Source organism: Camelus bactrianus, chromosome 3, assembly GCF_048773025.1.
Source record: "Camelus bactrianus isolate YW-2024 breed Bactrian camel chromosome 3, ASM4877302v1, whole genome shotgun sequence".
NCBI classification, from domain to species: domain Eukaryota; kingdom Metazoa; phylum Chordata; class Mammalia; order Artiodactyla; family Camelidae; genus Camelus; species Camelus bactrianus.
Window position 1 is genome coordinate 57,288,886 of NC_133541.1, and position 16,314 is coordinate 57,305,199.

Consider the following 16,314-nt stretch of genomic DNA (forward strand, 5'->3'; position numbering starts at 1 on the left):
CACCCCAAGGTTCATAGCAGCAATATTTACAATAGCCAAGACATGGAAACAGCCTAAATGCCCATCGACAGATGACTGGATAAAGAAGGGGTTGTATATTTATACAGTGGAATACTATTCAGCCATAAAAACTGACAACATAATGCCATTTGCAGCAACATGGATGCGCCTGGAGAATGTCATTCTAAGTGAAGTAAGCCAGAAAGAGAAAGAAAAATACCATATGAGATCGCTCATATGTGGAATCTAAAAAAAAAAAAAAAAACAAAACATAAATACAAAACAGAAACAGACTCATAGACATAGAATACAAACTTGTGGTTGCCAGGGGTATGGGGGTGGGAAGGGACTGGGATTTCAAAATTGTAGAATAGATAAACAAGATTGTACTGATTACACAGGGAAATACATACAGGATCTTGTGATGGCTCACAGCGGAAAAGAATGTAACGATGAATGTATGTATGTTCATATATAACTGAAAAATTTTGCTCTACAGTGGAATTTGACACAACATTGTAAAATGACCATAATTCAATTTTTAAAAAGTTAAAAAAAAAAAAAAGCAATATCTAGCGCTACTGGAGAGTGGATGATACGAGAAAAGCCACAGTGGCAGCCTCCCTCCCCAGTTGCAGTGAAAGGGCTGATTAGGCAACAGGCATCTGCATCACTGAAATGCTTCAGCCCGGCCAATGTCTCCATCAGAGGTACTGGAAACCCTGACTCATCTTTGCGGCTTCTTTTCTTCCCTCATGAGGCACAAAATACAGAGCAGAGAACAGAACAACAAAAAGTGGGCGAAAGGAGAAAGGGAAATTTTGTAACTCTCTAAAATATTTCAACGTTCAACTCTTGGCAGACCTTAACTTCCGTGGGAGTAAGTTGCCAGTATTGCTCATGTTAGGGATTCAAGGTTTCTACCATGCCCAAGGGAGAGCATTGTTTCCTCCATTCTCTGCCCCCCTGCTATGTATTCTAGCCCAACCCTGGCCAAATACTAAACAGAGGTACAAGACTTTTTCCCGGAGTATTTCGATGCAGCACACTTTCTTGCTAATAGAAGAATTCTAAACGTGCTCAAGGAATTCTTACGGAATTTTTAATTTTACTAATTCAAACTAGTAATATTTACTCCTTTTTTTCTAAAAAGTATTTATACTTTGTTTCTGCCAGTTGTTTGGGGTTTGGGGTCAGGGGAAGAGTTGTATAGAATAGATCCATTTTTCTGTCTATGGCCTTTTGATAAGCAATTCTGAAAGATTCACACTATTTCCAACATTGAGGGGTTACCAGCTGTCCTTAGTGTAGCTCCCTGAACGTACTTATAATTTAGCTGAGGGATGAACAAATGAACAAAGTCTATATTTTAAGGCAAAATTGGATACATATCTTAAGAAAACTTTAAAAGAATGTTTTTATTTGTTTTAAGAGAATCATAAGCAGAGTGTCATAGACCAGGGTGGAGGGCATACTCAGTCATGACTGTCAGGAAGCTTCATGTGAAAGCAATGAAGAGCTGGGTTGGTGAACAGTGGAGACAAGGCAGAATCCTATCAGAGAATGACAGATTCAGAAGCACAGAAATTTGAAAACACAAAATATGTGTGAGGAGCAGAAAGCAGTTCTTTTTCAGTTGAAATGTGGTGTGTAGCAGAAGATTGAAAGAGAGAATTAGAAAAATAAGGTGACAGCGAGGAGGCATCTTGTGGTTATGGATTCAGCTTTTTACTACATGTACACACTCTAAAAGATTGGCTGTTTAGAACCATGTGTATTCCAGATAGAAAATTCCAGATCAAATAACTAAGTGACTGAACCTTGTATTTTAACTTTTGTGAAGAAAGTCTTTATAAAGCGTGCAGTATACTGTAAGTCTTACTAAAGCATATTATATATTCCTCTTTTTCCAACTATGTTTCATGAAGCCCTAAAGAATTGTCAAGTGTATTTTGAAGAAGCGAGGGAGCTGGTGGCAAATGAAAGGGCCTTTCTCCTACCTCCTGTCCATCATTCCCAAGCAGTTCAACTTCTTACTGCTTTGCTTATTATACTGCTTCTACAAGATTGCATTTGAAGGAGTTCCACCTATGAAATGAAGTTTGAGTCCAGCGAGAAACTCTTACGTGGTCAAATTACTAAGAAAGCATTGACTTATTGTGAGCAGTCTATTTCCTTTAATGTAATAAACTGAAATGTCATGGATAAATGAATGCACAGATGCATAGGCATGAGGATGGAAGTCGTAGAACATGGTATGGGATATTTGAATGAAAAAATATGTGTGTGGGAAGAAGTCAGTATCGTATTATGGAAATAGACCACTTTTAAACATTTATACTTTGGAGAACGTGGGAATCTTATCTAATACATGGATATAGGCATTTATAAAACAGTTACCTGGATTCCTTAGAAGGGTCAATGCCAAAGGCCCTCCACACTTTTGAACATGTTTTTTTATCCTTAATTTAAAAGTTCCCTTTGCAAGTATTTACTTTTTACATTCTGAGAAAATGAAAGTACTTGTAACATTTGGCGTGTTTCTTACCTTAATAGAAAAAAGAGTCTTTTTAAGTAGTATCTCCTAAACTTAAAATAACAATAGATAGAATCCTAGACATATTTTTAAATGAAATGTTTCAAACTGACATTTACTCCTTGTATAAGCCACAAGTCATTCACTAAATTTTAGATTGCATAATCACTAAAGCTTTGTGCAATTTAGTCTTGAGTCATAATTATTTCAGTTAATATTTTTATCCCAATACCTAAATTTGATTTGAGTTTTCCATAGTTCCATATGTGGGAATTCATGATATGAGAACCTTCTTTTTTATTTGTTGCAGAGCAAGGATCAACTCTTTAGAGAATATTAGCCATTTTGAGATGGCTATTCATGGCAATCACATTAAATTAAGAAACATTGAAATATCAAAACTGAAATTTTCTCTGGGCTCTGTTAAGCTACTTTTATTAATATATAGAGGACTGTGATTTTTCTGTGCTTTTGGAATGGGAAGAATTATTTGGGGATCTTCTCACAAATGGATTAAGGATTTAGGAAAAAAGGAATTTTTACACACCATCCACTGTCATCTCTTTGCAATTAGTAACTAGTCTAAGTGTAAAGTGAAAGCATAGGAAATTAATAAATTTCAAAACTAGTGTTTATGTTATGGGAAGTTTAGGGAAAAATACACATATTCTAGACATAGAAAAATAGATATATGCTAATAAATATATCAAACCAACATGTTGTATACCTCAAACTTATACAATGTTATATGTCAATTATACCTGAATTTTAAAAATCACTGTTTAAAAAAAGTAGATACATTCTTTAAGCTTAGTAGCCTGAATTTCTTTTTGGTACATTCAGAAATGACAAATCATTAACTACTTGTGAATGCAAATCAGAGTAGCTGATACGCAGGAGCTTACATTCCTTCTGGGGATAGAGATGTGGTCTTATGTGGAGGTAACTGCACATGGTCATAAATCTCATGGTGGTAAAGTGAACGCTACAAGATCCCCAAACTCCCTTTAAGCTGAAGTGATGGGGTTAGATTTTAGGGAGTGGGAAAGATTTCTGTTGATCACTGCAGTCAAGAGGGAGAATTGAGCTGTAGGGAGAGGAAGGAAGGGGCCGTTCCATCTGGGTGAGCAAGATGGAGGGAGACCGTTTGATCTCTTGTTGAGATTTGATTGGCTCTAGCAGGAGGTTGCTCTGGGAGAGGAGCAGGAGTCAGAGCTAAATAGGAAGGACAGGCCAGACATAGGGAAGGTGATCAAAGAAAAAAGTCCTCCTGGCAGCACCAAAAGTTTCATTATTTTCATTATTTTTGTATCATGGTTTCACATGTATTCTATACCGTTTCTGTGGCAGGTAGAATAATGCGTCTTCCCAGCCCCCTCCCCAAGATGTCAGCTTCCTAATGCTGGAACCTGTGACCATGTTTCCCCATGTGGTGACCTGTGAAAGAGGAAGGCATCCCCCAAAGACATCCAAGTCCTAATCCCTGGAACCCATGAATGTTAGTTACCTTAAATGGCAAAGGCATTTTGCAGCTGTGATTAAATTAAGGATAATGAGATGCAGAAATTATCCTGGATTATCCCGATGAACCCTAAATGTCATTACAAGATTACTTATTTAGAAGGAAGAGGAGGGAGATTTCAGGCAGAAAAGAAGGAGGCCATGTGATAGAAGCAGAGGCAGAGAGAGGAGATACTAAGGTGCTCTTGCAGGGGACATGAGCCAAGGAATGCAAGAAAGGCATTTCTAGATGCTGGAAAAAGCAGGGATATGGGTTTACTCTAGAGCCTCTGGAGTCCTTACCAGTACCTTAGTCTGAGCCCCATGAGACTCACTTCAGACTTCTGGCCTCCAGAACTGTAAGAGAGTAAATTTCTCTTCTGTTTGCCCCCAGGTCTGTTAGAATTTAGCCACAGAAAATTAATACATGTAAGGCATTAGCTACTTCATAAAGTCAATGGGTAAACACAGACTGGGCTCTAGTGGGCTTCTAGGAATGTTCTACCTCAGGCTGTCATCAGGACACAAGATGTCACCACTTCTGCAGGAGGGAGCGTAGTCAGATGTGTGATTCTAGTTGGTTGGTGCAGAAGTCAGCATGGAGAAGTTACATAAATGAAAGTGCTAAGATTGACATAGTTGCTAACTAGCCGAGAGCAAATTGAGGAACTGACTCTTCTTAGTGAAACTGTTAGGACTTGGTAAAATCATTGGAATAAGCTCTGAGAAAGGAAGTTAGGAAACAGAACATTTGCAAAATTCATGTGAGGATGCTGAGATGGCATCCAAAGGGCAAAAGGCAAAACTCTTACGTCAACTGCTGATGAGGTTTGACTGAAAGGAGACCATGCTGCAGCTAGACAAATAGCTCTTTTTCTTGTCTTTTTGAAGTAAAAGTAGTATGAGATGTTTTTTTTTATAAGTATAGAAAAGTATAAAATGAAAAGTAAGAACCTCTCTCATACTTCAACCCACCTCTGGATCTTCTATCTAAAGCTTCCTGCTATTAACTGTTTCTTGTGTTTCCTTTTGGAAAGCATTTTTCTGACATAAAGATCACATATCACTGTTTCTTGTGTTTCCTTTTGGAAAGCATTTTTCTGACATAAAGATCACATATCAATATACACAAATGGGATCATGGGATATACACAGTGCTTACCCTATCCATGGAGATCTTTTAATACCAACCCATTTAGATCTAACCTATTCTTGCTATGGCTCCAAAAGTATCTCACTGTACAGATTTCTCATGATAGATGTGTTCAGTCTGTGGCTGCAGGAAATTTATGTTGGTACCCACCTGCCTCCCAGCTTTTACCCATCTGCCCGTTTCCCTCTCTGAGCTCATCTTCTCTTCTCCCTCATGCTTACTGTATTCCAGTCACACCAGGCTCCTGCTTAATCTTCAGACACATCAGTTGTAGCCCTGCTTTTGCACAAGCATTCCTCTGCCTGCAATGCTTTTCCTTTAGATTTCGACTTGCTCCCTCCTTCACACCTTAGCTCATATTTCAACTTCTCAGTGAGACCATCTTTGACCACACTATATAATATTGTAATCCCGTCCCACTCCACTTCCTTTTTAAAATTTTCTCTGGTGAACGTTTCACTAAAGAACATTTCACTCTCTAAAATATTATATGCTAATTTATTTTATTTGTCTCCTTTTTCACTAAAGTATGTTTCATAAGGAGAGTAATTTTATGTGTCATTTAAATGTTATTAATACCTATGAGTTAAGAATTGCTGGACATCTGATGTCCAGACAAGAATATAATCTTAAATAAAATGTTCTTCTCCATCAGTATTATTTAATTATTGTCTAAGCACATCCTTGCTCCAGATCTCTCTCTTTTGATTTTCAAATGTCTCCTAGCACTGTGGACTTTTGCTTTGAGTAAATGTTACTTTAATATATATTCCTTTAAAAAGCATGATCTTTGCACATGGTAGACAAGTAAGTAAAGTTTTTGGATTCTCTGTACCCAAAATGGAAAGAGATAGTAATTTAAATGATGTAGCTGATAACAGCTTTCAGTAGACACTGTCATTCCAATGTTCAGTAAACAATAGTTTTGAGCATTATGGCCACTATAAATTTATCAGTTTCACTTCATTTTTTTAGAGTTGCAAAATTTGCCACAAATTTCATCAGATTTTTTGAAATGACATATAGCAAAGTGCATCAAGAAAATTTCCAAATCTTTTGACAATAAGTGCTATCAGAGATTTTTAGATCCCCCTCCTTCGTGGAAATATTTATATTATTAACATAGAAAAACTTAGATTAAATTATTTTTCTTGGTAGCCTTGTATGTTCTATAAATCCATAGCAAATATTTGTTAATAAGGTTAATATGTTAACTTTTTTTTTTCCAAATTGCTGTTAATCTCAAGTACACTTTGGAAATCAAACATACAAACAGCTTGATACTTTATAATATAAAGTATGTGGGTGAGTTAGATCTGTCTACCTTACAGGCACAGGTATGGAGGGCTTATTTCATGGCATTAAATGGAATCATGGAATGTGGATAGAAACATAATATAATTGCAGAGGTGTAGTGATCCCTGAAGAATGGCCTCATCATCATCCATGATCAAGATGTCAACCAATGTAATGTGTTGTGATATTGTCCCTTATTACTCATGATTAAGTCAAATTAAAGTGGCACAAAGACCAGGAAACCAGCTTAGATGTTCACCAGAAGCATTCATATTCAGTCTCTGTGAGATTCAACTTATTTCTATGAGCTAGTGAATAATTCATTACCTAGTATGTATGATTTTTAAATAAAACAACCCTTTTAAAGATAATAATTACAAATATGTGAATTGTATTTTTAGTTTAGGAAAGTAATGAGCTTATACTGGTAAGCTATTTATTATTATATGGTCAGTACTTTCACACTTAACAGTTATTTTACTATTTGTAAATTGTTCTGGCTGAAGGCTTTTTTTTCCTTTTTTGATATCTGCATAACTTTTGATTGTTGTGAGTCATTGAATGGGAACCTAATTATAAAACAAATTCAGCTATTCACTATATATGGCCACTAATAACATTACTATTAGCCTGTTAAAGCCTCTAGTCAGTTTTTCTCAATACTGAATTCTACTAAACACTGTAAACTCACAGTTTTGCATGACTTTGTATACAGTTAAAACCTCGGTGAAATTATATGTATTTGTTTATTTAATCTATATAAACGTATATATACTAAAGACTGAAGGTGTAACATGAATGAGATACCTCTCACCTCCCTAGTTGCCCCCTAAAATGTCCATATCCTAATCCCTGGAACATGTGAATGTTACCACATACAGCATAGCACAGACTTGTAGATGTGGTCAAAATAAGGATCTTGGAGTTATCCTACGATTATCCTAGCATATTGAAGTGGACCCAAATGCAATTACATATGTTCTTTTAAGATGGAAGTACAAGGAGATTTGACACAGAAAGAGGAAGAGAAGGCAGGGTAACAACGGAAGCAGAGATTGGAGTGCTGTGGCTTCAAGCCTGGGTATACTGCAACCCCTATAAGCTGGAAGAAGCAAGGAACAGATTCTTCATTAGTGGATGTAGAGGGAGCCTAGCCCTGCTGACCTTGATTTTGGTCCAGTGATACTGATTTTGGACTTCTGGACTCCAGAACTGTGAGAGACGTGTGTTGTGATAATCACCAAGTTTGTGATAATTTGTTGCAGCAGTCACCAGAAATGAATATACTGAGTGAAAGAGACAAACACAAAAACTAATGATTATGGTGCAGTGAGAGCCCTGTCAGAGCGATGTGGGAGAGGAAGTGGGATGGCAGGCGTGGAGCACCAACTCTGGCAGATCAAGTTCTATAAAGCTACTTAGAAGATCCGAACTGAGACCTGAAGTAAAAATAAGGTTTTTCCAAGGAAGGAAAAGAGTGCCAAAATGCAGAAACAAAAAAGTGTGGTGAGGTGCTCGCTTAGGCAGCACATATACTAAAATTGGAACGATACAGAGAAGATTAGCATGGCCCCTGCACAAGGATGACACGCAAATTCATGAAGCATTCCATATTTTTAAAATGACTATAACTCAATTTAAAAAAGTTTAAAAAATACTAATAAAATAAATAAAAACAGCAAAAAAAAATGTGGTGAGTTTTAGAATACAAAACTGTATTTTGCAATGCCTATTTCATTTCAGGAAATATTAAGCCCTAAAATAATTTTCATTGATTTTTAATATTTTGATTAGTCATATATATCAAAGAAGAGTGTAAGTCTTTATGAAGAATTCTTGGAAAGAGTAATATCCTTTACACTACAAATAAGATAAAAGAATAATTCAGCATTACAAAAGAAAAGAATAATTATTATTTCCTGTCATTGCTAGTCACTGGGGGTTTTAGAGAAGTTATTACATGGAAATTTTGATTAAAGTCATCTCAACAGTGTTGTAGTTTAATCAGGTAGAAAGAGATATCATTTATTCCAGTTATACAAATAATCACTAGCCCTTTAAATGGTAATAAAAATAAGGCAACAATTTTAATTACAGATTTCTCTTCTCTTCTTTTATTTTATTTGGATTACCAAGAATTTTGCCTAGAAGTGTTTGGCCAAGTAAAAAGTAGAGAAAGGTCATTTCTCCATATTCTCTTGTCAAAATTAAATAATAGAAGTAGTGAGGATGCCTGAACAAAATATCTGATACTGTGCTGGGGACCCCTAGAAATTTTGCAGACTGGACAGAACCTGGATGAGTTTTAAAATCTATTTTCGAAGTTGATTTAAGTACTTGAGAGAGAGAAGGGTAATGAAAAGATGTTACAAATCAAATGGAGATTTACTAGGACAGGCACCAGGTATCAGTGGTTGGGCTGTGAGAACAAGAAGGGAAAGACAAATAAATTATAATACAAGGGACAATTAGATTATCCAGGGATGTCAAGAAAAGTAAAAGTAAAAAGGCAGCTGTTGATTTTAGTTCTCTTCCCAGAGCCAAGAAACCGGATTAGCTGATCAGTAGATAGTGAGAATTTCATTCCCACATCCTTCACAGCATTAGGCACTATCAAACTTTTCAGTTATGTAGGGAAAGAGGCCAAATTCAGGCACTTCCCAAAACACTAGGGAATAAGGAGTTTTTAAGAATGTTTTAGTCATGTTCATTGGGCTTCCCGTGGAAGCCTGACGCCAGCTCTCCTCCTCAGCATCTTTAGCTCACCCGAGACCTGGAGCTCACAGCTCCTTCCCACACCTTCTGGGAGTCTGGCCCAAATCCTTGGTCAGTTGAACTATGTCTACCTCTCAGTTAAAAACAGGTCTGTACACTCAGCCAGTCAGAGACATCTCACTTCACCTTTTACTTTGGAAGAGGGTTTTCTGGGATAATTGTCTTCAGTACGTTCCTCTTAATGCAAATTGAAGTAGAACTGAGAAGGAAATTAGAATTCATTTAGACAGATGGTAATATTCTGTTTTGTCTTGTTTTAATCAATGGTCCAAGAGAGGTTTCCTAATCATAAAACTTTAAAAATACTTCATTCATAGACGCAGTAATTATGCTTAAATGATGGATGGTGCATAGTCTGGGAAATCCCCTCTCTCTCTGCTTATTTCTATGAGTGTAGTTTCATTTTTTCCCTGTGTATATCACCTTTTTCTGGTATATACCTATAAAAATAAGATAATAATATAATAGTATGATAACCTATAGGAGCAGTACATGTGTTAATATTCACTTACAGATCTATTTTAAATAGTTTACAATTTCTATTTCTCATTTTACTGCAAAACAAAAGATTTCTATGATTATCCTAAAAATATGCTTAGCCCTTAGTTTTGTAATGAGGTATTCAAGCATTTCTTGTACATTGGTAGTATCATCCATTTACAGAAACATACCTTTCCATTAATTTTCAAGGATTTTTTTGTAAGTTGTATCCATTGGCAATTCTATTAACAAAAAATACAGTCTTATGCTCTATCTCTCTGATTTTTAACTATACCAGTGTAAGCCTGGAAACCAGTTATTCCCAAATTTTTTTGTCTTCTAATCTCTAGACAACAAATTATTTGTTTGTCACCATTTGACAATAATAGGGAAACTAGGCTGAAAAGCAACTACCAGTTTAATCAGCCCAATATACCATTGTGAATTTTACAAAAATCACAGTTGTGCTTGGGATACTGTGTTAATTTATTTAGAATTTTAACGGGTCTTATCCTTGCCCCAGCCTAACAGATATAAGGGAAACTGCAGAATGTCTGCATTAGTACTCTTTTTTTTTTTAAGTATGTAAAGTGGGATTGGCTTTTGCTATTCCTGCAGCCTTTTGTGCAGCTGAAAGAAGGAAAATACAGCTTTTATTATTCTAGAAATAATACAGGGTGGTCTAGTAATTAGCCATAAGATTTTATAAGATTGGGACCTACTTGACATTAGATAATCACGTTGGAAAAGTAAAGGTTTTGAATGACTCAAGATAATATACCTATTGTCACTCTTTAAATTCAGAAACATGGATAAATTGGGAGTTTGGGATTTGCAGATACTAACTATTGTATATAAAATAGATAAACAACTAGGTCCTATTGTATAGCACAGGGAACTATATTCAATATCTTTTAATAGCCTATAATGAAAGGAATATGAAAAGAAATGTATATATATAACTGAATTATTGTGCTGTACACCAGAAACCAACATTGTAAACTGACTATGATTCAATAAAAATAAATTTAAAAAAAAACTTTTTTTAAACCCAGTCTGTAAAAGCAGGCTAAAAATCATTTGAAAATAGACTGATTTGGGTCCCGGGTAGGCATTTACAATGGGATCTCTCCCCACTTTTTGCTACTTTCACAAATAAAATGGGAATGTTTTAAGTGATTTTTTAAAATGAAGTTGCTTCCTAGAACAATGTAGAACAGAACAGTCTTTCTTGGCATGTAGACATTTTCTATTCTACTCCCTACTACGACCTAATTCCAAAGTCAACATTCCCTTTTTGCAGTGAGGCTGGAAGAGTTTCTGCCTCATAATCGAAGCTATCACATAGTTGAGCTTATTGTGCTTTTAGAAATTGTGAATTTACCTGCTTTCAGCCAGATTCTCTTATTACTATTAAGTAGTCTTCCTCCAAATTCCATTTTATTTATTCATAATAGAATCTGTCTCTAATTTTTAAGTATAATTGAAATAAATTAAGTAATCCTTCTACCCAAGCTTGAGCCATTTCACATTTAATATTCTTTACAGGAAAATCCATTTTGGATCTATATATTCTACTAACATCACATTTTCCACTTTTACTTTTTCAACTGCAATGTGGTTTATTTCCTGAAGTTTTGCTTTGACAAGTGTAATTTTGTCATTATAAAACATGAGTTTTTAGTACTGTGCAGTTACATTTCTTTTGGTCTTACAGCAAGTAATTCTTGCCAGAAAGCATCTTGTAATCTATTTCTTCAAGAGTATAGAAAGAAATAGAAAATCTTGAGAAGCATATTAAACATCCCTTGACAGTTTGAAACTAACAGGCCCCCTTCTTAATTACTTTCCTCCATTCCCAGAAGATTGCTAAGGAATTCTTATTGCTGTTCCATGGATATATATTTCACAATTAACAGTATACTATATTTTTAATCAGTAGATTTTTAAAATAATTAATGACATAATTCTGTATGTTAATCAGAGATGAAAAGCTCATCATGAATATAGCTTGAAAATACTCTTTCAAGGGAAAGATTGCTACCTGTTTTTTACTTGTATGTTTTGCTTATGGAGGTATAATTACCATAAAGTAAAATTCATTATTCTGAGTTGTATAGTGCTATGAATTTTGACAAACATACAATCAGGCTAGGAAATATTTCCATCCTCCCCAGAAGTTTTTTCACGACTATTAGTAGTCAGACCTATCTTCCCACACCCAGCGCTGGCAACACTGATCTGTCCCAATAGTTTTGCTTTTTCCAGAATATCATATAAAATCATGCAGTATGTAGCCATTTTGAGTCTGATGTGATTTATGTAGCATAATGCCCTTGAGATTCTTCCATGTAGAACTGTGTCAGTATTTCATTGCTTTTAATGAGTAAGACTCTATGTGTGGATGTAGCATATTTATTTATGCACCTTATAATTCTTTCACTATTAATTTTATTATTATTATTAATGTTTAGCTATTACTTTACAATACTTACCAGGTACTATGGCAAACTTTTTATATCATTTGAATGATTTAATGCTCCAAATTATAATACAGTATTTTTTTAACAACAGAAGCAGACTTTAGGTTTGAATCTCATCTCTTTCACTTATTAGTTTCATGGCTTTAGGCAAGTTAACACCTTTTAATTCTATACAACTATGCAAATGAGATGATAATAATACTACCTTATAGGGCTGTTGTAAAGATTAAAAGAGTTAATATCTATAGGTACTTATAAGAGTGTCCAGTTCTTAGTATTCAGTAAATATCAGTTATATTTTGTTATATACTTTTGAACAGCCATATAAAATAGGGATTAATATCCCCAATTTGAAGAGGAATCAAGCTCAGAAAAGTTTAGACTTCCTCAAGATCATGTGATAACTAAAGTAATGGATACAAGATTTTGATCCAGTTTATTTGACTCCAAATTGGGTACCTCTTCCATAACAAGACACTGATTATTATTAAATTAAAACCACTGATTCGTCCTCTGACATTATGGCAAATGTGACATCCTGAAAGATCCTTCCACCAAAATATAAAATGCTTGAATTACAAACATACATATTTTACTAGTGTACACAAAAATGAGATTAAAGTTATGAGAATCTTTAAGACCAAAACAACAGCAAGCTGAAGCCAAAGCAGGCTCCTTGCCATAAGCAGTAAACAAACTGAAAACTAGGGCTGCCCTGAGATAAAAATGCTGATTAAGTACAGCCACTGGGAGACTACAGTAAGCCCTGAGCCCCCTTGGGTAGTGCCCCCTGCTCTCAGTAGATATAAACACAAATCCTCTCTGAAGGAAAGGCCTTAGATTTTTCAAGGAACAAGTTATTTCAGTTCTATCAAACTTTTCTGGCAGAGTAAATGGAAGAACACTCCCAACTCATTCTGTGAGACTAACATAACTTCAATTCCAGAATCAAAAACAAACAAAAAAAACCAAGAGCTTGACAAAGAAAATTACAGACCAACGTTATTCCTGAACATAGGTGGAAAAATCCTGAATAGTTTTAGAAAACTAAATCTAGCAGTGTATTTTTAAGCATAAAAAATTTTGATGAAAAAATTGGGTTTATTTCAGGAAGGAATAATTATAACATACAACATTAATAGACAAAAGGAGGTAAAACATATGATCAACTCAATTGGTGCATAGAAATTGAATAAAATTCACCACCCAAAAATAAGAAAATTTCTTTGAAAATTAGGACTTATAGAAATATCCTTATGTACTTAACAAAAAATCATGAGAAATAGAAACATTTCTTCAAATCAAGATTCCCATGATCACTAGTTCTATTCAGTATTGTATTGGAGGGTCTAGCCAATGCACAGAGAATGAAAAGAAATAAAATGTATAAATCTTGGGGGCGAAAAGACAGTTTTCAGTACTTATAGTTCATATGATTGACTATATAGAAAGTCCAAAAGAATTTACAGATAAATATTTTGAATTAATAAGAGATTTATCAGAGTGGCTCAATACATGATAAAAATACAAAACTCAATTGAATTTTTATATACTAGCATCAAACAATTAGAAAATATAATTCAGAACATATAAGGATTAAATTAGAAAAAGGTAGAGTAAATTTTAAACTTTGAAGGATGGGAAGTTCAGTCTCATAAAAAATTTCAGTTCTCTCCAAATTGTCTGTAGAATCACTCCATTTATAATCAGCATCCCAACAAGACTTTAGCAAGTTGTTTCTGAAATTTACATAGAAAAATAAAAGGCTAAGAATAGCCAAAAGTAGTTCTGAAGAAGATTTAAATGGGGGAACTTTCTTTACCAAATATCATTATTTATTGTAAAGGAATCGTAAGCAGTAAAGTATGGTGTTGACACTGACATAGACAGCTAGGTAAACTAAATAAGAGTCTAGCAGTACACCCATGCAAATTTTATATGTAACAAAGTGGAAGGACAGTTCACTAGGGAAAAGATCAACTGTTTACTAGGACAGTTGATTTTCTCTTTGAAAAATGATGAAATTTTATTCCCTCCTCACACTTCCATGAAAATAAATTTCAAATGGATTAATAATGTGAAGATAAAGGGCAGTAGTTTAAAATGCTGGAAAACACAGGGGAATATTTTTAAGGTTTTGAGGAAAAGTTTTGTAAACAAGGCTGAAGGAGTGCAACCCATAGAAGAAGACATTAATTGACCACATTAAAATAAGGAGCCTGTGTTCACCAAAAGATACCATAAAGACAATGACAAGCTACATACTGAGATAAAATATTTGTAACCTATAGAACCAAAAAAGAATTTGTATTCTCTTCCTAAATCAATAAAGTAAAAGGCAAGCAACAATAGAAAAATGGGCCAAAGACTTTGGCAGGCATGTCAGAGAAGAGATACACAAATAGCTTGCAAACAGGAAAAGATGGTCAACTTCATTCATTCTTTATAAGATTACAAAAGAGGAAGGAGAAACTTTGTAGTAGAGAAGCATGGCAGACACTAGCTTGTGATCAAAGTGAACAGCATCAGTAATGGTGCAGACTGAAATCTTACCCCACATGATGGGATGTGATAAGAAGACCACAGCAGCACTTCTGTCATAGCCCTGTCAAAGCTGCATAACTTTTATCAAACCAGGAGAGAAAATCAGGCAGACTCAAATTAAGTACACTCTACAAAATAACTGGTCCATAACCCTCCAAATTACCTCAAGGAATGACTGAGGAACTGAGAAAGAAGACTGAAGAGAAGTGACTTTACTAAAGTAATGGATGACTTTGAACTGGATCTTTATGTTGAAAGGATATTACTGGGACTCTTGGAATCTGAATGGAGGCTGAGAATAAGATGGCACTAATGTGTCAGTGTTAATTTTTTTACTTTGATGGTTGTATTGTGGTCAAGTAGGAGAAGGTTTATAAGGACAATTGTTCTCACCAAAGACTCACTAAAGTAGTGAGTTAGCAGGGCCATCACCTTGGCAACTTACTTTCAAATAATACATTCCTACAACTTTTCCTTTCAACGTAAAAAGTAAAATTCCTTTAAAATGCTACAGAGACACACATTGCTATATGTACAATAGATTAGCAACAAGGACCTACTGTACAGCACAGGGAACTATATTGAATTTCTTGTAATAACATATAATGGAAAAGTATCTGAAAAGAAAAAAATATGTATGTATATGTAGAACTGAATCACTTTGCTGTACACTTGAAACTAACATTGTAAATCAACTACACTTCAATAAAATTTTTTAAAAATTAAAAATAAAAGTACAGAGAGATACCATTTAACATCATTTTAGCAAAAATTTAAAAATTCTGACAGTATCAAGTGTTGGAGAGGAACTGATCAACAGGAACTCTTAAACACTGCTAATGGAAGGGGAAATTAGTTCAAACATTTTGAAAAGCAATTTGACATTGTTCTGTAAAAATATTAAAACATTCACATACAGTATGACCTGAAAATTTAGATCCTAGATCTATTACCAAAGAAAAATTCTAGTGTATATGCTCTAAAATTTCATATAAGAATGTTCATAGCAGTGTTGTATTAGTTATATAAATATATACAAGTATAAAATGTATACGTGTATATAAAATCACATAATACACAGCAGTGAAAATGAATGAAATGACTCAATCATAGTTACTTAATGTTGAGTGAAAGAAGCAAGTCACAGAAGACTAGCTATGCTGTAATTCCATTTTTATAAAACTCAAAAATAAAGCAACATTTATACATTATTTAGGAATCTGTATATGTGTAATAAAACCTTCCCTTTAAGGCAAAGGAATGGTTAACACACAGTGTAGGATAGGGTTATACCTCTGTAGGGAGGCAAGAGGAGAAGATTGGAGGAGGAGCTTGTTGGATGTAACCATAGTGGTAATTTTGTATTCCTAAGTGATAGCAGTGCGTTCATTTGATTCATTATTATGCTTTATATTTTATGTACATTTACATAGTATATGTATATAGTATGTATCCAATATTACATAAAACTATTTTGAAATTACTGAAAATACTGAGGAGTAATTTAAGGTAATAGGTTTGGGTTTTCCCTTTTTATGCTGGATAGA

At 34.6% G+C, this 16,314-nt stretch overlaps 1 protein-coding gene and 1 non-coding gene across 4 annotated transcripts in view; both read left to right on the forward strand.

Moving 5' to 3' along the window:
- XRCC4 (X-ray repair cross complementing 4) overlaps positions 1-16,314 on the forward strand; it is a 291,123-nt gene that overhangs the window by 189,956 nt on the left and 84,853 nt on the right. The window lies entirely within an intron of this gene.
- On the forward strand, positions 7,997-8,103 carry LOC123613021 (U6 spliceosomal RNA). The gene has a single exon (XR_006720333.1). It is a non-coding gene; the product is annotated as a U6 spliceosomal RNA (small nuclear RNA).